This window comes from Euprymna scolopes, chromosome 5, assembly GCF_053919585.1.
Source record: "Euprymna scolopes isolate OS-2025 chromosome 5, ASM5391958v1, whole genome shotgun sequence".
In the NCBI taxonomy this organism is placed as follows: domain Eukaryota; kingdom Metazoa; phylum Mollusca; class Cephalopoda; order Sepiida; family Sepiolidae; genus Euprymna; species Euprymna scolopes.
The window spans coordinates 41,832,971-41,852,742 of NC_136486.1; the positions used below are offsets into that span (position 1 = coordinate 41,832,971).

Genomic DNA, 19,772 nt, shown 5'->3' on the forward strand with positions numbered 1-19,772 from the left:
TTTCAACTTTACAACAGATTTTATCCGTATTATATTTCTTAAAGTGTCTTTACAATAGTCCACAGAAACCGTGGTATATTTAGTAATTGATGTCTGTTGCCTATTGTTAAAATTTCATAAAAATCAAAGTTATCTGGGTTTTTTTAAAGCGCTTTCACGTACTTTTTACCGCCTTTGCATAATATTAAATTAAATTAAATATAATCGACTTTATGATCCTTTGGGCATGGAAGATGTTCTCCAAGATTGACAATGATCGTTTAATTATGTTACAGACCGCAGACACGCGTATGCAAATGCATGCGCAATGATGTCACTGGTAAAGATAAACTATAAAAAGGAGAAAGAGCAGTCTTGAGAAGGTGATCACGGTAGAAGTGTTGATGAGGTTCGAGAGCATGTTCGAGAAGATGATCACATCAGCGGTAATGAGTTAAAGTTCTTTCCGTTCTTTTTTCTGTTTTGCCACTGGGGCTACAACGTGTTGGTTCCCAGACAACGTTACAATTATTGCAGGGGTGAATTCTATACATAGACATACATAAAACATACATACAAAAAAACAGGCTCCTTCAGTTTTTGACAGACTATGGATACTCACGTAGGGGTGCCTGAGCGTGAAATCTTTCTGGCAGGGTGTGCACAATCTCCAACCACACATTTCCTGACTCGACATTGGTAAATACCAGTAGCAAGTGAAGTGTCTGTACAGGACGACTTGAAACAAATGCCGAGATAAGCGGAGAGCACATACAGCGCCTAGAATTCCCAAATGGTCACCCATCTGGTACTAACCAGGCTCAACGTTGTTTAACTTCGGTGATCTGACGAGAACCGGTGATTCAACGCGATTATGCCGTGCATACGTCATACATACATACATACATACATACATACATACATACATACATACATACAATGGTTAATAAAAGAAATGTAATTAATTTACACAATCCCACGAGCTAATCTCTGGTTCCTACACTTTTTAAACGTGGTGCACATATGATTTAAATATTTTAAGACATGTTTTGTAGAGCAAAAATATTTATTTTCAATAGTGAATCGTTTGAACGTTTTTATATACAATTTTTTTCTGTACTGAACACACCCAGGAAGTCAGTAGTTTTTATTACATATATTTTTTCTTACAAAACGAAAAATAATGTAAAAATACAGTATCTGATGCAATCATACAAGAGTCAGATAGGCCCAAAGATAGAGCACTGTTGCTACTTCTGGGGATGTGTCGCACGGGGAACTCTTTTCTGACTTGATAAAGTGCAAAAGCAACGTCAAAATTTAGTGGGATGATCTTTTCCCTTCTGTTCCCTATACATCCATTCTCATAAAAGAGACGTTGCTAGTCTCTCTCTACTCTATTATTATTATATCCATAGACAAACAACCAGTCCCAGCTTGTGAGCATTTACAGCAAGAACTCGTCTTCGTGCTAAAATAAAAATCCCTGTCTTTTCTTAATGTGCGAAGTGGCAGGTAGAATTTCCAGTGGCAAGGGTTCTTTGCAATAATTTCCCACTCGTAGAGCACATTGCTGCGGGACTGATTTTCGGTTGATTACAATTTAGTTGTTTTCAAATCCAAAGTCACCAAATTGATGTCATGGGCCATCACATAAGTAATCAAACTCAGTTCATACGATTGATGTTAGTACTACCATAATATTCATCTTTCGGCTGTAAATCATTACCATACATACATACATACATACATACATACATACATACATATATATATATATATATATATATATATATATATATATATATATATATATATCAGTCCTCGCACGAAAGAGCAGGACACAAAATGTTTTAAATAATAATAATAATAATAGAATAGCAATAACAAAGACTTTCGCTGGCGAGAACTACTATTGACCGTAACCAGTTATACAGTCCTTTCGAAATTTTCATCTCTATTTTTCTCGTTATGTACTGAATATTTGTTAATGAAACCTATATGAAATATGTTCTTTATTAAATTTTAAATATTTTCTATTCTGAAAGAAGTTTTAAAAAAATTAATCTAAAAAAGTTATTTTAAAGTTTTTATTAAAAAAAAATTGAGATTTCTCATTATTCAGACCTGTATTACAAAGACGGGGTTGCAAAAAAATGAGCTGTTGTGTGAGGAGAAATACAAACTGAAACAGAGAGAATATTCAGACCTGTAATAATACAAAGGGGGGTTGCAAAAATGAGTTGTGGTATGAGGAGAAATACAAACTGAAACAGGGAGAATATTCAGACCTGTAATAATACAAAGAGCGGTTGCAAAAACGAGTTGTGGTGTGACGAGAAATACAAACTGAAATAGAGAGAAGGAGAGTTTTAAAATATAATCTTAAAAAGATAAGATACAAGTTAGAAAAGCATTTCATTCAAGGCATGAAAATTGTTAAACAAAATGTTTTTACTATAGGCTTTAAACATAAAGGTACAAGATTCAATTTGAAATTTATTTATCTTCAAAGTGCACTTTTATAAATTTTACAAGTAAGGTATAAAAATTTAATTTAAATTGAATCAAAAGATTACCTTGGATTTATTTTATGTAATGTAAATTTTGTTGCAATTTAAAAACATTATCTTTCATCTAGTAATTAATGATATAGATATAAAATTTTCAATGATTTTTTTAAATTGTTGCCAGCCAAAAGATGGAGAATAATATGGATTATTTTGAGGCGGTCAATGACATGACATGTATGTCTTTGTGAATATACACTTAGAGAGGCATCATCGCCAACCTTCGGTTGTGAAAAACCATACATACGTGAGCGTGATCTTTGTTTTGCTTTTTTTTATTTTCTGAGTAGCTGTTTTGACTTGGAACAAGCTTTAACGAGGAATTTTAAAGGGAGGTAATAGCGGATACTGGCGACTAGGAAAACAGGAAATGGAAAGAGAAACAATAACTACATAAGCAAATGAAACAGTGTTTTGCCGGAAGCGATGGACATTTTGCAGACGACCTTGAATAGATTTGAAATGACAAGTAGCGGGCGTTGTAGACAAGAAGTATATCTTGAAATAACCCCGAAGACATGCAATGTTAATTGATAAAAATATAAAAAAATGAGTTAATGGCAATTAATTGGCGATCCGGTCTACAAAAAGAAAAGTCATATTTATGCGTGAATGCAAGTACACACACATCGACACACACTCACACACATAGAGGTAAAGAGTACTGGGAATCTTGGGAGACTTGCTGTCGCTCATATTCCAGGGAATACCACTGATTAACATTAGTGAGCAGTCACTGGTGATGCTCTGCGTGGCGTGAGAACTCCTAGTGAGTAAATAGTAATAATAATAATAATAAGAAGAAGAAGAAGAAGAAGAAGAAGAAGAAGAAGAAGAAGACATTTGTCTCAAAATAAGTCCAAGAATGCAAATGATTAGTACTTTTCTGATACTTCGGACTACTGTCTTCATCTTGAGTGTTATTTTCACAAATGTTTCAGTCGATTAAACCCCCGACTTTCTTCAGATGTATCTTGTTGCACTCGGGAATCTTATGTTGAACTCGGAATTCTACACGGAATTTCAAACGGAAATTTCATTTCTTCCATTTGAGAACCAGATGCCTTCAGTGGTACATGAGCTTTATTACGTCGCCTGACGAGTACTTTTGGTTCTTGCCAACAAATTGTCCGAAACATAAGCATGTTCAGTGTAGCGACTATATAACATTTGTCTATATAAATAAAGTATTATATATCTATATATGTACATAGAAACACACACACACACACACACACACACACACACACACACACACATATATATATATATATATATATATATATATATATACTTGCAAAAGTACCCGTTGTTGACTGGGTTCAAAAACAGCCTGCAGAAAATGGACTCTGATTTATGAAAGTATCATAGGTTATTAAAAGGAAGGGTTGTAAAGAGATAGCTTCGAATTTTGGGGTATCAAAACCAAAGCAAAATATGATGAAAGTAAAAATCAAATAGATAAACCCCATAATTTATTATACCATAACTGTTCACACTGAAACACTTATCACAATATTCTGTGGATCTATATTACAAAACCTTGTTAAACTTTGTAACATATTTCCATTCTATGGAGGTCAGGTGCGAACGAACACCCCATAATTTTATTATACAATATTTCTTCAAACTGAAACATAATTATCAAAGTATACTTACGCAGATAGATATAAAAAGTCTTTATTAAAGTTTGTGCCTATTTCCATTCTATGGAGGCCAGGCGCGAACGCAAACCCCACAATTTTATTATACCATCCCTATTAAAGTTGAATCATACTTATCAAAGTATTCTTATGTACATCTATATCAAAAACACTTGTATACGTTTTTTTTTTAATTTTTAAATTTTTTATTTCCATACTTTGTGGACCAGGCGCGAACGCAGACCCCACAATTTTAATGAACCACCGTTCTGCCAGATCAAACATACCCATTCCTGTGTCTCGATACATCTTCTATCTTTATATGTAATCAGTTTTCTATAATAGTCAACCATATAGGAGCCTATTCGTGACCAGACACATACACACACACACACACACACACACACATAGACATTCAGCTTTATATATATTCTTTTATTTAATTAATTTAATTGTATTTAAAATTATCTGATTTTATTTTGAATCTTTGGTTATTTTTCGTTTTGTCAGTGAAGTTTCGTATGTCTACTATCTCGTTTATAGGCATAAGGAAATTTGAATAACAACATAACCAGGGAAAGCAGAAACATACAAGCTAACATGGCGGAACGAGTTATCGACAATTTCAACGTTTGAGTTGCAATAGTTACCAATCAAGAAGGGACGTGGATAGAACGTATTATTTGCTATTATAGACAAACTATCGATAAACAGGAAATAAAATATTGTTGCAAAACAGAACTATTTGTTATATTCAAATCAAAACAATAATTGGATTAAAATAAAATGGCAACAAATAATAAAGAGTAGATAATTAATAACATTTCCTTTTACAAAACCAATATGCAAATTAGTTAACCTCGCGATATATATCGCAGATAGGAAAGCAGTATATAAGATAATACATATATACGGCACAATCACATTGATACACCGGTTCTCGCCAGATCACTGAAGTGAAGCAAGGATGAGCTTGGCCAATACGAAATGGGTGACTATTTGGGAAGGCTAGACGATATATGTACAGACAGCACCGAATCGTAGAAATTTTCAGGTTGGTATCTGGGGTCGAGTTTAATTGCACCCCCAAATAAACACGCCTGGCGCGAAGGCGACAAGGTGGTACTCGACGTAATGGTGTACTGGCAAGCTGCAGAAAGATGCCTTTCTGAACCTGCGTGTCAAGCACATGTTTTCTGTAGCAAATAGTGACATCTGAAGTGTGTGTGACACGAAGTTACGCCTCTTGGATCACCTAAAAACACCTTGTAGATGGCGCTGGCTCGATCCTAAAGGGCAAAATGTATACTCGTATCTGAGTTCTGCCAACGACGATAGAAGAAGATTGCACGTTGTTTGGGTAAAGTTGAATTAACTTAAAATAAGACGTTTTGACTTCATAGTTAGCTAGAGCAATATACTAAATATTCGTATTTTTTTCATTTAGAGAGACGTTTAAAAAACTGGACATTGTAGGCGCAAAATCTCTAAATAATGATGACAGTAAAAACTAGACAATATCCTTCAAGTTAGGAGTTCCCCTGGCACAAATATGTGATGTAATCAATGTGACTAATGTGTCAAGTCTCGCCCATTATCGAAATATCACGTTTTGTCGGCGTGAGGGCCTCCAAGCAAAATGGCGTCACTCCAGACTTGTATAGGCGCAAAATTTTTGTCATTCTGGTTCATATTTCATAAATCCGAAACTATGGACCCGCGGACTCAAATTAATAAGGAAACTTTTTATCTATTTTTTTAAAAATATTTATTTTCTGTTATTTTATTATAAAACATTAAATATGTTTTTTATCTTTGACAAAATAAAAACGTCAGAATGATTTTTAGTAAAAAGACATTGTTCTAGTTTTATTTTAAGCAAGTTTACATTATAAAGTATGATAACAACATTGAAAAAGAGAATAGGAGAATATTATTGGTTTAACAATAACAAACGAAACGACATTCACTCTAGATGGATCGAACTGGCCTCCTCCAAAGGGGAAAGTTACTAGGGAATATAAAATTCATAAGCGGTTCTCATTTGCATTTATATCGCGGTCAGGGACGATGACGCAATTTTTGTTTTCGGTTCAAAATTATATCAAGATATAATTTACCAAATTCAATGCAAATCTGAAATATTTGAATTTTCAAATTAAAGATTATACACATACTATGTCCCCTTTAAAGACATCATTTTACTAATATTTTGTTCCTCTTTGATGTGATTAATATAAGTACACCCAGAATTCTCCCAAGAAGATAATTGGCTAGTTAAGTCAAAATATCGATCGCTAAAGCTACTTGATATAGACGTCGAAAGACTCATGATTAAAAGATATACCTGCTCCGACGATGAACACGTTCATTAAGGCGACATACTAGATTATTAATCGACAACTGTAGTCAGGAACACTTAGCTGCTTCAAACAAATATATCCCTTTCGCTGGACATGTCGCTGAACTTTATCGAAGTAACAGAAACAACATTTTTATTACATTTATATAGGTGCATTTATCGAGAAATCTAGGAGTGATTATAGACATTATCCTTCTGCCCATCCCTACCTAGCTCCTCTTCCACCTTGTTCCATGAAACTTAGCAACGTTCTTTATAATAAATGCTCAGGCAAAAGCAATCCCCAGTTAAGACAACGATATATTGCATAAAGGGAATAATATGGGTTAATTTTATCTGTTGCTTTAATAAGATTCTACGAATAAAAGTAACGAAATATTAGTCAAAGTAAAATGGTTTTAATTTGATTTTCTTCTTTTTTTTTGCCGTTGTAAAGTTTGCCATTTATTTTCCTCTAAATACATTATATATATATATATATATATATATATATATATATATATATATATATATGTATATATATATATATATATATATATATATATGTATATATATATATACATTATATAAATATATATATATATATATATATATATATATATATATATATATATATATATATATATATATATATATATATATATATATTCAAGCACATCTGATTGAACACAACAGAGTTATTCTTTTTTCCGATTTTTCTAGATATATTTTCGATTCGCCGAGCGGACTTTTTTTTATTTCAGTCGGCATATTGTACAAAATGACGCCCAAAAGTTGTTGTTCAGCCATATTCTACTGAAGCGCTTTCTCTCGGCTCGTCCGATTATCATCAGGAGCGGTTGTTGTTGTTGTTGTTGTTGTTGTCGTTTTCCTTTTCTTTTGAGGCTTGGTGTATTTAGTTTGTTTGTTGTTTTTTTTTGGGGGGGGGGGGCATTTTGTACAACATGTCGACTGAAATAAAAACGACCGCTCGGCGAATAGAAAAGATATCCAGAAAAATCGGAAGAAAAAAAATAACTCTGTTGTGTTTAATCAGATGGGCTTGAATAATGACTTGCTGTCAAAATATACAAATATACATTATATATATATATATATATATATATATATATATATATATATATATATATACATACATGGATGTATATGTGTCAATGTAATATGCTCACCTCTATCGTTGCATACTATCTGATTGTTTACTGTTTATGTCCGCCTAATCGGTATTAATAGAACTTAATCCTTTACTATTTGTGCTAATTCCTGGTAGCGTAGGGATTGAATTCCAGCCTACAAAAGATCTGCTGATTTGGTTGGAATCCCTCGAGCGGCAATAATTAAATCTTCTTACATTGCCGAGAACGTATGTCGGAAACACATGCGTTGGTAGGTAATTATATAAATATAAATTAATATTTATATTTAAAGTTTTATTATTATTATTATTATTATTATTATTATTATTATTATTATTATTATTATTATACACATATGTGTGTGAATGTTAGTATAGCGATAACGATTATATATATATATATATATATATATATATATATATATATATATATATATATATATATATATATATATATATATATTTGATGATCATTCCCAAAGTAATGCATCGTTTTTTGACTAAAAAGAGTTAAAGGCTATAAAGACGGGAGCGGTACTATTAAAATAAGTGACATTTTGTGCTCTACAATTTATTTTTCTACCTTTTTACCGCCGTTCTCAATGCACTTTTGCTATCGATGTGGTGGTGGATGTGCATGGGCGTTCGAAGCGCGCTTTGTCATTCATATCTCTGTCACCGCACTGAAATTGACGAACCCATGTCCTACCTCTGCTAGCATCTACCAAGAATTCTTCATAAGTTTTGGTTTCAGTTTCGATTATAGCTGATGGCAATCAAGTTATTTAATTTTTTTATAAATAATTTTACTAAGAATTCTTCATAATTTTGGTTTTGTTTTCGATTATAGCTGATGGCACTTAAGTCATCTATATTTTTATAAATAATTTCACCAAGACTGACTCATAAGTGTTGGTTTCGGTTTCGATTATAACTAATGGCACTCCAATAATCTATTTTTTTTTTAAATAATTTTATCAAGAATTCTTCATAAGTTTTGGTTTCGGTTTCGATTATAGCTGAAGGAATTAACCGTGCTGTGAAGAAGGAAAAGAACGTGAAAAAATGTGACGTCTTTGCTGTTACGACCACCGTCAAACTGGAAGTGACGTAGGTTTAAATTAAGGCTAGACAATCGAAAAGAGAGGATGACTTTTGAAAATATCGGCGAAAAAAGCGACCCCTCCCTGTAGAAAATTGCCCAGTTGAGGGTGAAGAAATTCATGTGTTTAGCCAATTTTTTAGTATTTGCCATCTGAAGGGTCGAGCTTCAAAACGATACTGATCAGGTGAAAATCCGTCACCTCTATCGAAAGTGTTAGGCAGACATGCAAACATACATACATACATACATACATACATTTATATATTGGTAGCTCAAATTTTCGATCCAAACCGATTAAAAACCTTGCCCTATCTCTGAATACCCTTTATGTAAAATTTCAAATGTTTAGACCAGAAATTGGCTGAGTAATTTGATAGAGACCGCAGAGGTCAACTTTTTAAAACTTTGACCGCTATTTTGACCCCTTAACATTTATTGTTTTGGGCTCAAATCAAGTTATTAAGTTAGATCCATGTCCAAGGAACCTATATCTAAAATTTCAAGTGTTTAGACCCAAAATTGGCGGAGGAGTTTGTTAGAGTTCTCAAAGGTCAAATCGTTGAACTGTGACCCCTTTACAGCTAAATTTCTGTCCGAAAACGGATTACGAAGATATTCCTAAAATCTGAATACCCTGTATATCAAATTTCGAGTCTGTAGAGTGAAAATTGACAGAGTTATTGTGTAAGGAAATGTACACAGACAGGCACACAGACAGACACACACACAGACAGACACCTTCACTTTATAGATATATAAATAAATATTATAAGTATAATCAAGAAGTAAAAATTAAGTTTACAATCCAAATGCTTTTGTAAACTTAAAGATAATATGAATATTAATATTTATATAGTAATCATAACCAAATAAAAAAAAGCTCAATATAACCAGAATAAGAAATAGAGCTTTTCATAGAAGAATGCAAGACTGCAATTCATAATTTATAAGCATTTATTATTCGACAGGATGCCAAAAAAGAAGTATTAAGATTTCCTTAATCCGCGGAGTTTCTAAGAATGCAATCTTTTCATCAGATGAAAGATATTAGCAAAGGATGATTATTGCAAACCTATGAATTTGCTGGTACTGGCATTAATTGAAACTACATTATATGAAAACTAGTCATATATGAATAAAAAAGTTAGTGTAAAGAGTTCATGAAATGGATTTAAAAGAAATAAAAATGAAAAAATGCAAATGAAAAGATATGCAGTTTTTCGGTACTTCCAAAAGGCGAAACGGTCATTCGATTCAATGTTCTTATAAGGAGTAGTCGGATTTGTAATGTTGATTGAGATTCGGGTTAAAAATCTAAAATGTGCGTAATACAATTAATCTGTAGAAAAATTCAGCTTGCCAGCGATCGAGGAAGAAATATGTTTTCAAAGCGTTAAAGTTTGTTTTTCTAAGTTTTGTAAGTACATAACCGCTGCATATCCATTCATTTACATTTTAAATATTATTTTTTTCATCTTTCATTTACTCACTGGAATACGTCATAACCAAATAGTTTCGTGCTCTTCAGTATTTATTACTTGGGCTATGACAATAGCATATTATTTTCCTTGTTTTGATTCTCAGGTATATATCCATTGATATCTTATATGTTTTATGTAGAGTGATGTGCTTCTCGGTTGATTAATTGTGTCTAACTGTGTCGGATATATACTAGAGAGTTAAAAACAATCAAAAGAATATGCTGTTGTCATGGCCTTATTTATCACTAACTGCTCAACACTGCTTTCGAGATGAAGTTATATCCAATAATTATATAGAGATTAAAACAACATTATCGTAATAAAGGTATCTATATTTTTATAAGAGTTCGATTGAATAACAATTAAATGGTCAAACAATACCGTTCTTATTAAATGTAAATTTTAAGATCATATTTAAAAAATAAAAAATTGGGTAAAAAAAAAACAATAATTTTGTAAAAATATGCAAAGCCACAAAAAAGACAATACTTTGTATTTCATTATTTTTGGACGACAATTAAAGGTAGCTACGGCACAAAAAAAAATCCACCTAATTTCTTTTAGTGTTTATAATTAACATTATCATTATCATTATTATGAGTAGTAGTAGTAGTAGTAGTAGTAGTAGTAGTAGTAGTAATTTCTCGTTTTGAAACATTCTGCACCACAAGGTTTCTCCTTACTTGTCCGTACGTCCAGTGTCATAAAAAATATCATCATCATCATGGCTAACTTTAATTAATGAAGAACGAATTACCTCCCTCTTATAGTCGTTCTTTATCAGTTAAAAATAATTAAAACTATTTCATCTCTAAATTTTTTTTAAAGTGGCTATCTATTTACGGTTTTAAATTGGCTATTTTATTTTATAATTTAAAAGAAAAGTCATTCGGAGAGGAGACTGTTAGTTTTTTTTTTTTTTATAGTATATATTTTTTTTTTAAATGTACAACTGAACTTACATTTGTTCCTTTATAATTTATAATTTGTAATTTATAATTTATAATTTGTTCCTTTATAATTTATAATTCCTATATAATTTTTATAAAAAATTATTCAGAAAAAAAAATAATAATTTGCTTTGTGTTGAATGTTCATTGAAAAAAATCTTATTTTTTAAATCAATTCTTTTAAGCTTTAAAAAATAAAGAGTTTGCTAAAAATTGTTTTAAAGTCGTCGTTATTTGTTTTGTTTTATTTTTTTTATTCATTTTTATTTATAACGTGTTTTAAACTACCATGGAATTTCTACGGGTCCTGCTAGCTCATATTGTTGTGATTATTCGGACTAACTGTTCTCGTCTTCTTAATTTTCACTCAACATGAGAATAATCCAAATGTAAAAAATATGAGTGTTTACAGTTTTAGCATTAATAGTAATACGCATTTTCTGTATCCATCGGACTACTGTTCTCATCTTGAGTGTGATTTTCACAACGCTTCGGTCGATGTAACCTCCGACCTTCTTCAGTTTTATCTTGTCGAACTTGTGAATGTTTCTATCAAACTCGGGACTTTGGATGGAATTTCGAGCGGAAACCTTTATTTACTTCACAGGTGTAGTGTGCTCTTGGTCCGCAAGGCATGAATGGATAGACGTCCTAAGTAATTCGTAATTGTATGTTTCGGTCGCTCACACTGAGAATTGAACCTTCAACCTTCAGGAGAATATTACTTTTTACAATTGTTTTTTTTTCAAGCACACTAACCACTGCGCAACAGGTCCTTGCAATAATAACCAATCCTCATCTCAAAAACTCAGATACGTCATTAATATTAATAATCGTCGTATTTAACCCCCTATGTAGTCAAGTAGTTTTGAAGTCTGTGCGTGATTAGCAGAAAGTAGTAGTAGTAGTAGTAGTAGTAGTAGTAGTAGTAGTAGTAGTAGTAACTTGACCCTTTAAGACGCTCTCTGTATTCCAACGGTGTTTCATGTAAAATCTGGTACGACCCTTCCCTACAGTATATAGGTGACAGACACACATACACTAATGTTGAATTACAGATATAGACAGTTGGTTTTCTCTAGTCTAATCAACACAAAAACAAAGACCACTTTCACCAATAGGTAAATATAGAGGTTCAATTGTTTCAATTAGACTTATAAATCAGTTACAGATAGACACAAAAGGGTTAATCTCTACAATTATATAAATGCAGCTTTGTCTGTGTGTGAGTTCGTTCCTTATAGACACCGAAACGCCTGAACAGATTTTCTTTAAGATTTACAGAACTTTAGTGTATATGTCTGGGAGTGATTTTAGTTAAGTTTTCTCTCAGAAAACCTTCGATAATTACCGATATTCGAAACCATTATTTTAATTTATCTATCATCGGTAAAGCCATTTTTTTTTTCAATGTCGTCGCTTAGCAACAATGATAGAACAACGGGCCGTGAAAATTCTACCGTGGGTAAGTTGATAGCGTGGTTTTTGTTTTATTTTTAGTTTTGTTTTGTTTTGTTTTTTGTTTTTGTTTTTGTATGACGTGGTCTGTAGGTTCAAACTCCGCGCGTAATTTTCTTTTTTCTTTTTTTATTAACTGCAAAGAATTTTATAAGACTTAGAAATTGACTTTTTTTTTTTTTTTTTTTTGTTTTGTTTTTTGGGGGTTTTGTTCGTTTTTTTTTGTTTTTTTTTTTTTTTTTTTGCATTGTGTGGTCTGTAGGTTCAAATCCCGCACGTAAATTTCTTAACGTTCTTTTTTCGTTAACTGGAAAGAAGTTTATATAAAATAATTCTTTAAAAGAAACAATAAGTTCTCTAGATTGCAATGTAGAATAACAACGCTTCCTCCCGAGCGATTTCACGGAATTCGATGACAATAAAAATATTGGAGTGTGAAATATTCGTTGATTATTAAATCCCGGGCAACGTCAGGTCTCTCTGCTAGTATACTAATAAACTTTTATATACCCAACTACCTCTCTATCTTTCTCTCTTTCCTCCCCTCTCTGTCTGTCTTTCTCCTTCTCGTTCTCTCCCTCTCTTTCTCTATGTCTTTGCTGTTACAGTGCTGTGACCGTAAAACAATTGTTAATAATCGGTGCACATTTCGCAAACTGATTGCAACGGCGGTTCGCCCATTTTTTTTTTTTTTTTTAGCTGAGATTTTGATAATTGAATACTCGGGAATATGGCAGTGTTGATTCTTTTTTGATTCGCGTGCGTGTGTGCGTGCCTGCCTGTGTGCGAGCGTACGTGATGTGTATTCAGTAAATTAATTGTTGCTGACATGATTTCAGATCAGGTTTCATGGTTTATTGGATTGTTAAGGACGGGAGCGGCGAACGCTGTCAACTATGCGAGCCATATTGGAACATTAAAGCCGGCTCGTGTGTCACGTAATAACAATTATTCCTAATTAAACCCTATTTAAAATGTTGGACGAAATAAATGGACAGAAAATAACAATTCACTCTCCCATCCTCTCTGGCATACCCTAATATGACAATATCACTCTGAACTCTTTTTTTTTTTTCTTGATCATATTTACTTATAGAAAACCTTATTAAAAAACTTCAGACTTGCAACTTTGGGTCTGTATTTTGATTACAATACCGTGGTACTGCTTCCCGATTAGTCATGTTCAAGACTAATGGGAAAAAAACTATTACTGAATAGTCCTCTTAAATAACGAGCTTCTTCTCAAGTTCCATCATTATCAATCATCTTGCCTCACCGGTCACTTGATACTCATTTACCCTTATCCTTGTATGGCTTTTGGGCCTTGATAAGTAGTGATTCCCTATAATCCAGTCGATCTAGCTGATTGTTTGACTGAATCTCAAACAAACTGCTAACAAAAGTTTTAACTTTGATATTGGGCACGAATAATCTCTCTTTCAGATAAAAGAAAGCTTACCACAATTAAGCTTGCCCAAAGGAGTCAATGGTCGCCATCTTTTGAAATCCGACTTAACAGTATGAAAATTTCGAGACATAAAATTCATGACATTTCCTAGCAAGTATGCCAATTATTCTTCGAGGAAATTTTCGAGGACACTGACTTTGAACTATACAGGCTTTCATACATGAAATCTCGATTGCTATAATGTTTCAAAGACAAAATAATTGTGACTGAAATTAATGGGAAACTTAATGGTGTTACATTCTTAAGTACAGCAAAATGTATTCCCCATGAATTCTATGCATAGAGCCGTTAAACAGACGATTCAGAATCAGAGGCTATTAGAATCATAGAGACGGCAGCCAATATTATCAAGAATGACATTAAAAGTATCCAGACAAGTTCAGAATATTATCTGTCTAAGAATGGTCTTGAACAAGATACGATTCTTGAATATGTTCCTAAAACATTGTTGATCTTTCTTAGGAAGATATTTGAAGGCAAAGACAACGATTTGAAACTTGCGTTGATAGGTCAAGCGATAATACAGGCTGCGAGACACAGAGTTTTCCTTGCGCCTTTGCAGTTTCGGAAGTCACGAAATTCGAAAGAAGTGCTGCATTTGTTCATGGCGCCGAAACTCTCTCTCCTGTTGAAACTGAATTTTTGCAGTTCGTGTGGACCATAATTTAAGGAGTGTTGATGGATTTAATACATTCCACGGCATGGCCATCATAGCATCTTTTATGACCGGGAAAATTAAATCAAAACCAGTTTCAAGGATTCATGTCCTTTCAGAAGACATAATAAGGGTTGGAAGGATAAGCATCAAGTACCAAGATTCACACCAACAAACCACTAGTGACATTTAAATAGCTCCAGGCCAAGAAACTTTCGATTCCACTGCTAATTTTGACATCCTTTGAGAGGTTTCATTAATTTTATATCCATCCAGACCCGTATAGTCAGGCCTTATGTAGTCAATACACAAAGGAACATATCCTGGGAATTCAGCCACAGTTTTTTTGCCAATGATCCACATGGATCTTGATAACCCAATCTGCGTGTACTCAACATTATTTTACATAAGTGAGTTAGCCAGGAAAAACAACACAACACCAATTCTAAGATTCGATCAGCCACTTTAGTACAAAACAATGATAACAGTCGAGTCACAGCCTAATTCCAGTCCCTGAAATCATTTCTTTTGCGACTGGGTGAGCACCATACACAGATGAGCTTGCTTGGTTAATTGGTTATTTGTCGGCAGGTTCTGGATTGCAAGAACTTTTTGAACTTGTGCAAGCTGAAAACACAGTCAAGCACATGCTAAGTGGCAAAGCAACTGCAAAAGCCATTCGTGTTCACTTTTTAGTTGATTATTCTCTGAATGTTATTTTTAAGCGAAAGTCTATGATTTGCCAGTTTCACATGGAAGATGATCAACCCAACACTGATGCAAAAGAGTCATTTCCTCAAAATGAAGACCTGAATGAAGCTCAAGTGTTATTAAAAGGTCTCCTTGGTGGGACTGAGACATTGGATAATGTCCTGTCATTAGAGTCTGTGATCAGGATTGCCCAGAGAATCAACCATGTGAAGGATGCGATGGTTAACCAGCGAACAACAAAACTGTGGATTCAGTATCTTTTTATGATGATGATCCTGAAATTGTTTATCGGGTAGAGTGCACCGAGAACTGGGAATCGCACCTTGACGCTGTAAGGAAAATGCTGCCAATATTTGCTGCAGCAAGACACATCCTATATGCAAAGTCGGCCTACTTTTATTTGCAGCAAATTGAGGGGCTGCTGAAAGCCGATCCTAAAGTGTACCAGGAAATTTCTGAAGGATTCCATGTGATTAGACGAAGTGATCGCTACTGGGTTGGCTTGTGGGCGGATTTGGTTATTGAGCAGAGGGATGGACAAAATTCAACAACTTCTATTCCAATGAACACTCAACTCAGCAGCAAGAACATTTCCAGTATGAGCTTTGTGGATAACCACCTGCACTTTTTTTTTCGGACTATAACGAGCGACAAAAAACATACAGCTTTCGAAGACGCAACATAGGGAACTGATTTCCCCTGTACAATCAGGTCCACAGTCTTCAGATACACAATATCTCTGAGATGGTGGAGCACTACATAAACGCCTCCCATAGCAAAAAGGTCACATATTTGATGAAATATATGCCCAATACCGCAGATATGTCACAACTAGATATGGAAAAACAGTGATTGTTTTTTATGAGTATGAAAGTGGTCCATCCATTAAAGACGCGACTCACCGACGCCGGGAATGGGGGCTCTGTTGGTGTTAATGTGTCACTTACCCTTTTAATATTGTTCAAATTAAAAAGGATGCTTTCCTTGCTAATCAACAAAACAAACAATTGTTCATCAACTTGCTGGGAAAGAGTTTGGAGGGAGCAGGTTGTAAATTAGTCCATGCATCTGGAGATGCTGACGTATTGATTGTGAAGATTGCTCTAGAACTGGCACAGAAAAGAGAAATCAGTTCGATAGCAGATGACACTGACCTATTGATCCTTTCATGTTATCATACTAATAAAGATGATGGTCACATCTTCTTCACGCCACAACCAAAGGCTAGTGCAAAAAAGTGTGAAAGTCTGGAACATCAAAGAGATGAGAAAATCTTTGGTGATATAGTCTGTTCCAACATTCTTTTCATCCATGCACTACTGAGTTGTGATTCTACACTGACTGTTCATGGAATTGGGAAGGCAGCATCCCTTCGAAAGGTTATGAACAATAGAAACTTCCTCAAACTGGCAGAAGTGTTTGGCAAGAATAGCAGTTAAGAAAAGATTATTGAGGTTGGGGATAAGGTTTTACTGTGCCTGTACAATGGTGATAATACGGAAAACATCAATCATCTCCGATTGAGGTGCTTTAAGGAAAAGGTTGCAAAATATCCCAAAGTATGTTGAGGCCAAATCATTGCCACCAACAAGAGCAACTATGAAATTCCACAGCCTTTGAGTTTACTTCCAAATTCAGGAATGGAAAGGTAGAAACCAGCTAAAACTTGACGAGTGGGAATGGACACTTTCTGATTGTAAATTACAACCAATCACAGGACTGATATGCCACCTCGTCCTGTAAATTTGTTGCCTATAATTAGGTGTAACTGTATTTAGAGTGTACTAAAGCAAGATGCAGTTGCAGGAAACTTGTGTGGTAATTGCAAAGGCATCCACTGCACCAACTCACCACAGCCAGATCTTCTTGATGATGATGATGATGATGATGATGATGATGATGATGATGATGATGATGATGATGATGACGACGACGCCGCCGCCGCCGCCGCCGCCGCCTAGTTCTTGAAAAGAAATGTTCTATGGTCTGTTCATGAACTTGTTGTGGTGGTTATGTAAAAGCCTTGCCCCAGCATTCGACAAACTGTCAATTCCTTTTTTGTAAATTGTATTTATTTTGTGCCTATTTTTTGTGAAATGCCAGGAATTAATGTGAAAATTGTTGCCGGGGAAAAAGGCCACTTAGTCTGTTTTTATACTTGTTATATTCCTATTTGTATAAAAAATTTTTAAAAAAGCATGAAAACAATGTCATTTTCTGTTGTTAGTTTATTATTAAGCATAGTAACCTAACATTAAGATTTAAAAAAAAAAAAAAACAAGAAAATATCAAGCTGGCATCGGGTGGACCCTGTATGGGTTTTCATACAAAAATAATTTTTGTTTCTAAGGTAATAATATTTCTTTTTTAAGGAAAAACGTTTCTTTTTGTCAAAAAGTGTCAGGCATAATGGACATACTTGTCAGGAAATGTCATGAATTTTATGTCTCGAAATTTTAATATTGTTAAGTTGATTTTAAAGATGGTGGCCGCTGACCACTCTGAGCAAGCTTAATTGTGACGTGTTTGCTTTTGCGTCCATTGCCAAACCGGAAGTGACGTAGGCTTAAATTAAGGCTAAGCAATCGAAAAGAGAGGACGACTTTTGAAAATATCGGAATAAAAAGCGACCTTTCCAGTAGAAAAGTGCCTAGTTGAGGGTGAACGAATTAATGTTTGGGCCAATTTTTTGATATTTGTCGTCCGAAGAGTCGAGCTTAAAAATGATACCGGTTTCGTGAAAATCCGTGACCTATGTCGAAAGTTTTAGGCATACATACATACATACATACATACATACATACATGATGGTGATAATGGTTGCAACGTCTTGTCAAACTAGCGCCACTCTCTCAGGCACTTAAAGTCCATGAGCCCAAAAATGACTTCTATCACCACAGGACCATTTTAATGGGCAAATGCCTGAGGGAGTATCTGTACATAGATGATGTTACAGAGTCTTAGCTTTGTACGACAGCTAAGCTTCTCTCTCTCTCTCTCTCTCTCTCTCTCTCTCTCTCTCTCTCTCTCTCTCTCTCTCTCGGTTCAAAATGTTGAGATCCAGCAACAAGCAAGAGCAAGATAGCCAGTAACAATTAAACTGCAGACTAGCTTAATGCGGGTACTGGTCTCCCGTTTTATGGTTTTTTAAATCAGAGATTTGCTTCTCCTAGAAAGGTTGCCTTCACCACGGCTTATGGGAGCCTTCTCCACCCAACACACACAAACACCCACGGTGCTAGTTGGCTGTTGACCCCGAAAAAGGGTTCATTCGCCCTTTGGAAGGTCTTGTTTTAATCCTTCAGGGAGACTAGCCACCCTACTAACCAAACAAGTCTGGTGGGAGAACCAGTTTAGTCGCCGGTGACGCGACCATGAGGTAGGTAGTATTGGATTACATGGTATCAGTAGCATATAACATGACCTGACATGACATGTATGTATGTATGTACATACATACATACATACATACATACATACATACATAACTACATAACTACATTTAAACAAATAGGTGAGATTTATATTATAGACTAGCCTGGGTGCTCGGTGTTGCCTGGGTGTTTGGAGGTGTGTGGGGTAGCAAAAGAAAAGTGGTAGAAGGCAGGCAGGTTCGAATCCGTACACGTGAAGGGGGGGCGGAGAACCTGAAGAAAAAACGTGACGTCTTTGCTGTTTGCACTCATCGCCAAACCGGAAGTGACGTAGGTTTAAATTAAGGCTAGACAATCAAAAAGAGAGGATATCTTTCGAAAATATCGGCGAAAAAAGCTACCCGTCCCTGTAGAAAAGTGCCCAGTTGAGGGTGAAGGAATTAATGTTTTTAGCCAATTATATATATATATATATATATATATATATATATATATATATATATATATATATATATAGTGGTATCGCCTGAAGGGGTCTCTATTGACTCGTAACAAGCTGACCGAAACATGCTTATGATTGTGTAGTAACATATGACTGCTTATGCAAAAAAACAAATGAAGTGTATATATTGTTTTTCTAAAGCGACAATTTTATCGTTCCACCCTATACATGTTTTCATTTAGAAAATAAATTGTGCTATATAAAATAGTTTCTTTTAGAAAATTAATAGTTCTATATAACGTTTTCTTTTAAAAAGAAATAAATTGCCGTATATTGCATGCTTTCTTTTAGTAAATTAATCGTGGTCTGTATGTTATAACATGTTTTCGTGTAGAAAATAAATTCGGTTTATTTGTTTAGTTTTAATACAGCAGGGAATTTC

The 19,772-nt window shown here is 34.2% G+C and overlaps 1 protein-coding gene and 1 pseudogene across 1 annotated transcript in view; both read right to left on the reverse strand.

Moving 5' to 3' along the window:
• The window catches only part of LOC145276792 (uncharacterized), a 421,446-nt gene that overhangs the window by 253,984 nt on the left and 147,690 nt on the right, over positions 1-19,772 (reverse strand). The window lies entirely within an intron of this gene.
• LOC145277344 (5S ribosomal RNA) lies at positions 748-864 on the reverse strand (annotated as a pseudogene).